This window comes from Ailuropoda melanoleuca, chromosome 14, assembly GCF_002007445.2.
Source record: "Ailuropoda melanoleuca isolate Jingjing chromosome 14, ASM200744v2, whole genome shotgun sequence".
In the NCBI taxonomy this organism is placed as follows: domain Eukaryota; kingdom Metazoa; phylum Chordata; class Mammalia; order Carnivora; family Ursidae; genus Ailuropoda; species Ailuropoda melanoleuca.
The window spans coordinates 17,234,360-17,242,377 of NC_048231.1; the positions used below are offsets into that span (position 1 = coordinate 17,234,360).

General features: G+C 49.8%; 1 protein-coding gene and 1 long non-coding RNA gene across 4 annotated transcripts in view; one reads left to right on the forward strand and one right to left on the reverse strand.

Moving 5' to 3' along the window:
* LOC117795999 overlaps window positions 1-7,726 on the reverse strand; it is a 72,074-nt gene extending 64,348 nt beyond the window's left edge. For 2 of the 3 annotated variants that reach the window (XR_004620241.1, XR_004620242.1), the window contains exons 1-2: window positions 7,591-7,726; window positions 6,112-6,395 (exon numbers count right to left, since the gene is read on the reverse strand). This is a non-coding gene — a long non-coding RNA (uncharacterized LOC117795999). Of the gene's footprint in view, window positions 1-6,111; window positions 7,231-7,590 lie in introns of all 3 variants that reach the window. The other variant, XR_004620243.1, reaches the window with a different exon arrangement.
* Window positions 7,727-7,768: 42 nt separating this feature from the next.
* The window catches only part of VASH1 (vasohibin 1), a 25,934-nt gene continuing 25,684 nt past the window's right edge, over window positions 7,769-8,018 (forward strand). Inside the window, exon 1 of the mRNA XM_034642562.1 lies at window positions 7,769-7,877. The gene's annotated coding sequence lies outside the window, so the exon portion shown is untranslated. The remainder of the gene's footprint in view (window positions 7,878-8,018) is intronic.

Consider the following 8,018-nt stretch of genomic DNA (forward strand, 5'->3'; position numbering starts at 1 on the left):
AATTTTGGAAGCAGAAAATTAGATGGTCAATTAGCAAATGGCTTAGCTAGTAGGGAAAATGAAATACTAAAATAACGCTGGGGAAAGCCAAGAAGAAAGGCAGCTTGCCCCACACACAAGGCACCAACACCTCAGGAAGTGAGGGTGGAGATGGGCAGAAACAGGAAGACTGGCTGAAAGGCTTTTAAAGAAATTAGAGCTCCAAATCCCCTGCTCAAGCCTGGGGGAAACGCTGAGAGTGGGTCTAGCCCTTTCGTGGCGAGGAGCCCCCTGGTGCTAATACACACTCAAGTTTGAGAAGCAGTGCTTTAGGACATCCAGCAAACGCTATCAAGACACTGCTCTATTCCTGACTCTGTTGCGACCTTGGACCCTGGTCCCCCCATGTGGCCTGGACCACGGCCTATCTGTGACGGATGAGAACAGGCCAGGTCACCCTTCTGTCTCATCTGCAGAGACGCCTCAGCTGTCCCATCACTCCCTCCCTGTCTCTCCCTGCAGCACAAAGGGATGGAACAAGGGTCCTTTGTGAACCAGAAAGAACATGAATGTCAACATTAAGAGTTTCATCTAGAGTCTGTTTGCACCCGCTGGTCTCACTCTGTGGCAGCTAAAAGATCTAAGCTACAACTAATGGTCCCAAAGGGACCATGACCCCCAAGAGAAGGGAGGACAGAGATAAAATGACCTCAGAACCCAGACCCAAATACTGTGCTTATTTATTCTGTGCCTCCTGCAATAATAGAGTGTTATTTCATTGCTGGCCGATGCAAAATAATGAGCCCATTGTGTGCTGATCTGGAGTCCATATGTCCCCCATTTGTCTTGCAGCCTGACTGGGCGCTCTTCCCCGTTCACAGGAAGCCGTCCTAATAGCCAAGCGCCGCGCAGACCCAGGAATTGCCCTTTCCTAGGGGAGGATCCACCAGCACCACCAGAAACATGGTCTTCCCTTCCACAACCTTCGCAGCCCTCACCACCCCCACCCCAACCACCACCAAGGCTGCTGGAGCCGGCTGCTGCCTGTGGTTCTCCTGGGAACTTATCCCAGGGGCACATCAAGCCCAGTGGGCTGCCAAATGAGGGAAGGACACTCTTAGGAGGCAGTAGCATACAGAGGTTAAGAGAGGAGACTCGGCAAGGCCTGGGTTCGAGTCCTGCCTCTATCACTTCACATAGGCATGAACTTGGGCATGTTGCTTCCCCCTCTTCTGGCTGGTTGCCATCTCCCCCATAGAATTTGGATGGTAAAGAACCCCTTCCTCTCGGGGTGCTGTGAGGGCTAAATGAGTTAACATTATAAAGCCCTCAGCACAGAGCCACACTCCAAATGAGTGCTGGAGGAGCGTACTTGGTGGTGGCGGTGGAGAAACAGATTCTCTAGGAGCCCCACCGGAAAGGAAATGGGGGCCAAAAGATGAAAACGAAGCATTAACTTCAGGCTGAGCTAACAGAGGCCAGGAAGGACCTGGCTCCCGAGGACGCATGCAATCCGTGAGGGGCCCCCTCGGGCACCGCGGTCCCATGGCAACTTGATGTGGCTGTTTGCTTTGTGTGCTGACACAAGCACACCACGGGGCCAGGGGGAAGACCAAAGTGGAAAATCTAAGTGGAAACTCTTTGTCCAATGGAAAAACACAAAGCAAATGACTGTTTTCCTCCTGTCTTCAGTTGCCCAAATCCTTGTCTTGTCTACAGGATTCTCGTAGGCCCAGGTGGAAGACCGTTTCTTTCCTACAACCTGTGATTCTACACCAGGAGTCACAATGGGGAAATGCTACCAGCATCTCGTGGGTAGAGGCCTCAGAAGCTGCTTAGCCTCCTGCCAGGCAGAGGGCACTCCCCACAACACAGGATCGTGCAGCTCCAAGTATCAAAGCTAAACACTGTTGCCCAAATGAAAACGAAGCTCTCCCTTCTCTATGCTCTGCTAACACCTCGTTTGAGCTTGTGTTGGGGCATTGGCCTGACTCTAGCATCTAGCCAGGTATCTAGTTAGCTGGTGGCATCCTGGTATAGCGGGAAGGGCCCGGGCTCTGACTGCTGACTCAGCCTCCCGCTGGCTAAAACCCAGAAACAGTCATTTAGCTTCTCTGAGACCATTTCCTCATTTGAAAAATGGAGAATCAGAATCCTTATCTGCAAGCTTAAGGGCAGGGTTACATAGAATGCTGTGCAGAACCCCTGGCACGTGATAAGTTCCCACCAAGTTATCGGGACACATCTCACTAGATACAACCCAGAAGGTCAAAGGATGTCTGCATCTGCACACGTCTGCATCTTAGGCTATGCCATGCACATAGTAGGTGCTCGGAAATTGTTGAAATAAAGTGAAGTCTTCCCTAGAAATCAAAGATTAAGAAATAATCCTTGATTATTTTTTATTTATTAATTATTGATTATTTCTTATTTATTAATCCTTAATCAAGGATTAAGAAATAATCTTCCCATCTCAGGGACCTATACATGGCCCCACAACTTTAAATGCTTTTGAATTAGTCTTTAGGATACACTAACATCTCAGCCTCTGTGTCTCCCTGTCACAAAGTCTCAGGCCCTTCCAGGGAGCAGAGAGGCTGACACTGGCCTTTCGATTCTTTCTGGGACTGCCAGAGTCTTGGCCACCGCTTGGGAGCAACTATGGCAGCCCAGCCATTCCTGGCGGACCAACTCAATAACCTGCCACCAGCCAAACACCTGCTCTGGTGCATGCAGAAGAAAGTCAAAGGAAATGCCAGTTTCCTAACAGGAGGGATGCAAGTCTGGAGGAGTGTGATCTGCCTGGAAAATGAGAAGGGTCACCCTCTAGACCTTCAGGTTGAATGGAGACTTCCTAAACACACATGCAGTCCACACCCAACTACTGACACAGCTTGGCCACAACCTGAAGCAAACGTGAAAATACCATCTCTACCTCTTGCCACCGCAAAGCTTTCAGAGGTCCATCTACTACTCTTTCTCCCCTGCTAGTGGAGACATCAGGGAAGGCATACTGGGCCAGGAGGGAGACCTGACTGCAAGTGTGATCCCTGCCTCCAACAGGCTGTAATTCAAAGTAAGCCCTGTTAGCTCACTGAGCCTCAGTTTCCCATCTGTGAAATGAAACCTGCAAAGATCTTTAAGGGCCCTTCTAGCTGTGATATTCTATGCTCTTTCTATGGCCAGTTATGGCTTGGCTCCCACAGAGACCTGCTGAATGCCATACAGACAAGCCCTGATCTATTCCAAGGGCAGCCCTTCCTGTTCTCCAAGGCTGGGATCTCCTGTTACTGTATGAGGTGGCCCGCAGAGAATGGCAGGGAAGACATATCTCCCCCACTGTTCAAGTCGTTTGAAATGGACACAATAATCCTGTCCCTTCACAGCCCCCCACCCCCCAGGCCAGGCCAGGCTGCCCAGGAAGTATCAGGCAGGGACTCAGATTGCAAAGATACATGGTGACACAGACATTGTGCAAGCCCACAGGGATCCAGGCCAAGAATAGATAATGCTTCTACCAAGCGTATATCATAATTGCTAGGTGTCTAAGAGCTCACTGTTCCAGGTACAACACTGTTCTTAGCTTCCTCCAAATCCTTTGGTAAAAGGAATCCAGATACAACCATTAAATAAAAGGAGAACTTGACTCCAAATCCCCTCATCTGTTTTATCCCTGAATCCCTCTTTCCTCCAGGCCTCCAGTACTCTCACTGAACACAGCGTCTGGGTCACGTCAGCTCCAGGGTGATCCCTGACACACGAAGGACTGCATGTCACCTCCACAGAGCTTTCCTCATTCTGCAGATCGAACACAGTGCCCGTCTGCTAGCTGCCCTGTACTCTTGCCTATGGGGTAGGTGCTATGAGATGAAGGGGAAAGAATATGAAATCTGTACCCAGCTGTACCAACTAGGACGAGTTATAATCCTTATCCTCTTTGCATCTGTTTCTTCTCTATAAACTGGTGTCAGCAAAACTCACTTTGTAACAGTGTCCTGAGGATTAAGTTGCACTGCATGTGAAGTGCCTGGCCTATACCAGGTACTCAGAACAGGCACTCTTTTTATAAAGATTTCCCCAGCTCACCGTATAAGGCAGTTCCAGGCACAAAACATGTAAACAGTTGGAGAAAGAAGTGATTTAAAACCAGAAGCTCTTTTGGCACTTTATTTGAAGTGAATTGGATTCTCTTTGGGTTAAGGAAGAGTAGACTTGTTCTTCTCTAAGAATTTTGCATTTGATCGCATAGATGCCATATCCGTGGAGAGTTCTGATGTTACCATAAAGACCCTGAGGTCAGACACACACACAGATTCAGGTTTTCAGGTTGTCTGAAGCAAAACACGTCCCTAGCCAGACCAGATTGTCGTGGTTCTCCAGATCAGTGACATATCACCTGGGGAGCTTTTCCACCCTATTTATCTGACAGCCCCCTCCCAGACCACTTTCACCAGGGTCTCTGCTGGGTGGTGCCTGGATATCAGTACTTGTAAGAGCTCTCTGATGATTCTAACATGAGATCCACTGGACCAGGACATCTCCAAAAGCCCCTCTTGGCATCCTGGTGCCTACAACAATGTATGATTCAAAGTAGACACTTAGTGTATATTTGATGCATAAGTTAGTGAAGATCCTGACTCACGTTTTTTGCTATTTCCCTATTCACAATGTATGCAGTAAAAGAAGAAAAGAAATAGTTGAATTGCAAATAAGAATCCTGGAGCAGTGCTATCCAATAGAAATTTCTGCAATGATGGAAATGTTCTATATTCTGTGCTGTTCAACCCAGTAGCTATAAGCCCCATGTGGCTCTTGAGCACTTGAAATGGCTAGTGTGACTAAGAACTGGATTTTTAATATTATGTCTTGTGAAACAAAAAGACATGTGTGACTTCCAGCCACCTATTGGACAGTGCAGACACAGAGTGTCTGTTTTTCACAAACACACCTATAGCTATGCCCCTCCATGCCCCTCTTTGACTAACAGTGCCCTGTTTTCACGTAGGGTGATCTCCTGCCCCTACTGCCTAAGGTCTTTTGGGGGCAGCTCATGAAGTTGTCCTGACCTTTTCCAGCCAAGGGGTGGGCCCAGAACCCTAACTCAGTCAACCAGATTCTCCTTTCTAGGAATCTGACTGTAGCTTCAGTGTCACAAGAAAATGAATTGGAGCAGATTAATTCCAATGTTGATTCCCTAAGACACTGTGTATTAGTTTCCAGAACATTACTCCCTAGTGTGACAATAATAAGTGAGATATGATGTGACCTAGGCAACATTATCATCATCATCCCTATCATCATCCAAGTACATCATCAGTACCTAGCAGCCCTGACATGCCGGCCCCTAACCTAGGTACTTAAGCTGCCTAGCTTCCCTGTGCGTCATTTCTCCATCTATAAAATGGAAATCAACTCATCCAAATTTCTTCCAGAGCTTTTGTAAAGGCAGCCAAAAAATTAGTCAGATGAGCTTTGAGCCAAATGAGGGAGTAACCAAAGTGTCACCAGAGGTATTTTTTCCTGGGTATAGGTTTGGGGAACCATGGGAGGGTTGAATGCAGGACCCACGATCTGGGCCCCTTTCACAAGCTGTGTGACCCCAGGCAAGATACTTGTCCTTTCTCAGCTTTCTGCTAACATGAGATTGAGTAAGGCACATCCCTCTCCAGTTTCACCATTTTCTCACCTATTTGCATGTCCCTCCCACCTTGCCTGACACCTGTGTCCTCCTCCTTCTATGAATATATCCCAGAAAACTCTCTAGGTTAGATCATGCTGGCCTTGTACGCAATTCATTTATTCTTTCCCCAGCAACCCACTTAACTGGCAAGTTGCCCAGGGTATGCACTCCCATAGCTTCCTGGACTAAGTTTCTGGTAAAGCACTTGACTAGAATCATGTTTCACCATCTCTTCCAAACCCTTCCAAAGCAAAGCTCACGTGCCTCTTGCTCATCACCGTATCCCCAGTACCTTGTACAGAGCCAGGCACATAAAAGGTGCTCGGGAACTACTTCCTGTTGGAATGTTTGACTAAAGACTCCAAATCCATTTTATTATTTATCATTTCAGGAAGTGTCATTTCACAGAATTAATCATCTAATGCTGTATAACAAAATACCCCAAAACTTACTGGCTTAAAACAACAACGATCGCTTCTTATCTCTCATTTTCTGTGGGAGAGAAATTCAGACAGGGCACAGCGACGTTGGCGTCTCTCGGCTCCATGTCTGCGACCTCGGCTGCAAGACTCAAAGGCTGGTGGTGGACTAATCTCAGCTCACCACTTATCGGATGAGTGATGCTGGTTGTGAGCTGAGAGCCTAGCTGGAGATGTCAGCCACAGTAGCTCCTGTCCTCTCTCCATGTGGTGTGGGCTTCCTCACAGCATGGTGGCTAGGTTCAAGGGTGGCTGTCCTGAGGAAGTAAGAAAGAGACAGAAGGAATGTCTCCTTTCTATGACTTCAGCTTATGAGCTATATAGCCTCACCTCCACCGTGTTCTTCCGTTAGAAGCCAGTCGCTAAGTCCAGCCCAACTGGAAGGGAGGGGAATTAGCCAACATCTTTTGAAAAGAGAAGTGGTAAAGAACTTGCCAACATGTTTAAACTACCACAACCACGTAGCTGGCCCAAGAGGCAAAGTGCAGGGTGGAAAGGTAAGTGTCTGAAGAAGTAAGGCTTCCATTCAAATTATTAGTTGTGTGAGCTTGGAAGAATTACTCTCTGAAACTCAATTTCCCCATCTGCGCAATGAGTAGGTTGCAGTTGTTGGTGCCTGGTGGTTTTCACGCTCGGAGTCTTCTTGCCTCAGTGAGCTTAAGAGGATCTCCTCTTAACTGGCTTTCTTTAAGTCCCATGACCCTTCCCATCACTCATCACCCTTGGTTTCTGACCCTGGAAGCAGCAAGAGGTAGTAACTGGAGCTCAGGGGACCTAGGAAGTTCAGACACCAGGGATAACTTTAGGGAACAGATGAGGAACCACTGAGCACCTCCGGCTTCTCCAAGGCCTTCGCTGTCCCAGCCCAGGTGTAGAAACCTCAGCTTGTCAGAGAGAGTGTGTGAGAAATGCAGCAGTTACAGGCAGGCCAGAGCCCAGGAATCTGCTTTACCCCCACAACACTGTCATTCATACTAACTCCTGGTGGGAGAAAGGAGAGAAGTCTAAAAGCGTCCAGGACTATCCGTCTCCTTCTCATTTTGGAAAGTTCTTTCCCTCTGCTCCCTGTTCGCGCCTTTTCGGCGTTATGCTCTGTGGAGGAGAAGAAAAAGTTGCCTTGGGTCTCCGCAGTCCTGGGCCCACGCACAGCACACCTGGGCTGTACTTTCTTCTGAGCCGCCTGGACCCTGCAGGACCGTCGCCTCACACTCCCACGGGTCGCGCGGTCCCAAAACCCTGGGGCGCAGCAGCCCCTCTACCCGGGGCGCGGGGGCGCCCACCGCAGGGTCTAGGGAAGCCAACTAGGGGCGAACCCCGCGCCTCCCCCTCCTACTGGAGCAGGTCTTGGGGTGGAACTGGGTAGCTTTTAACCCTATCACTTCCAGAAGTCGTGACCCTAACCCCCAGATTTCCTCCTTTAAGGAGCCCGCAAGCCAGGAGGACTGCGCTCACCCGGTGTGACGAGCTCGGCTGACAGATGGGGAAACCGAGGCCCACTGAGGTAAGCGAGCTGTAGGGTGTCCCGCAGGAAATTAGACTCTGGATCCTGTCTAGAACCGGTCCTCCAGGCCGGAGCTCTCGCTTCTACCCCCTGAGGGCCCCTGCGAGGTGCTTCCTTTAGGAAATTCCCGACCGCGGGCCTCCCGAGCCCGGAATCTCCGTGCAGTTTGCGCTCCGTGCGGCACGCTGTGAACTTCCTCCGCGGCTCCGCGCCGGCTTCGCGGCACCCTGAGAAAGAGGTGAGAGCGAAGCGGACGACCCCCTGCCTCCTAGAGATAACTTGGGGCACAGGGCTGGCTGCGGGAGGCGGAGGACCCGGCGGGAACGCGCTGGCCCTTTAAGGGGGGGACGGAGCGCATGCGCGGCGCGGGCCGGAGTCG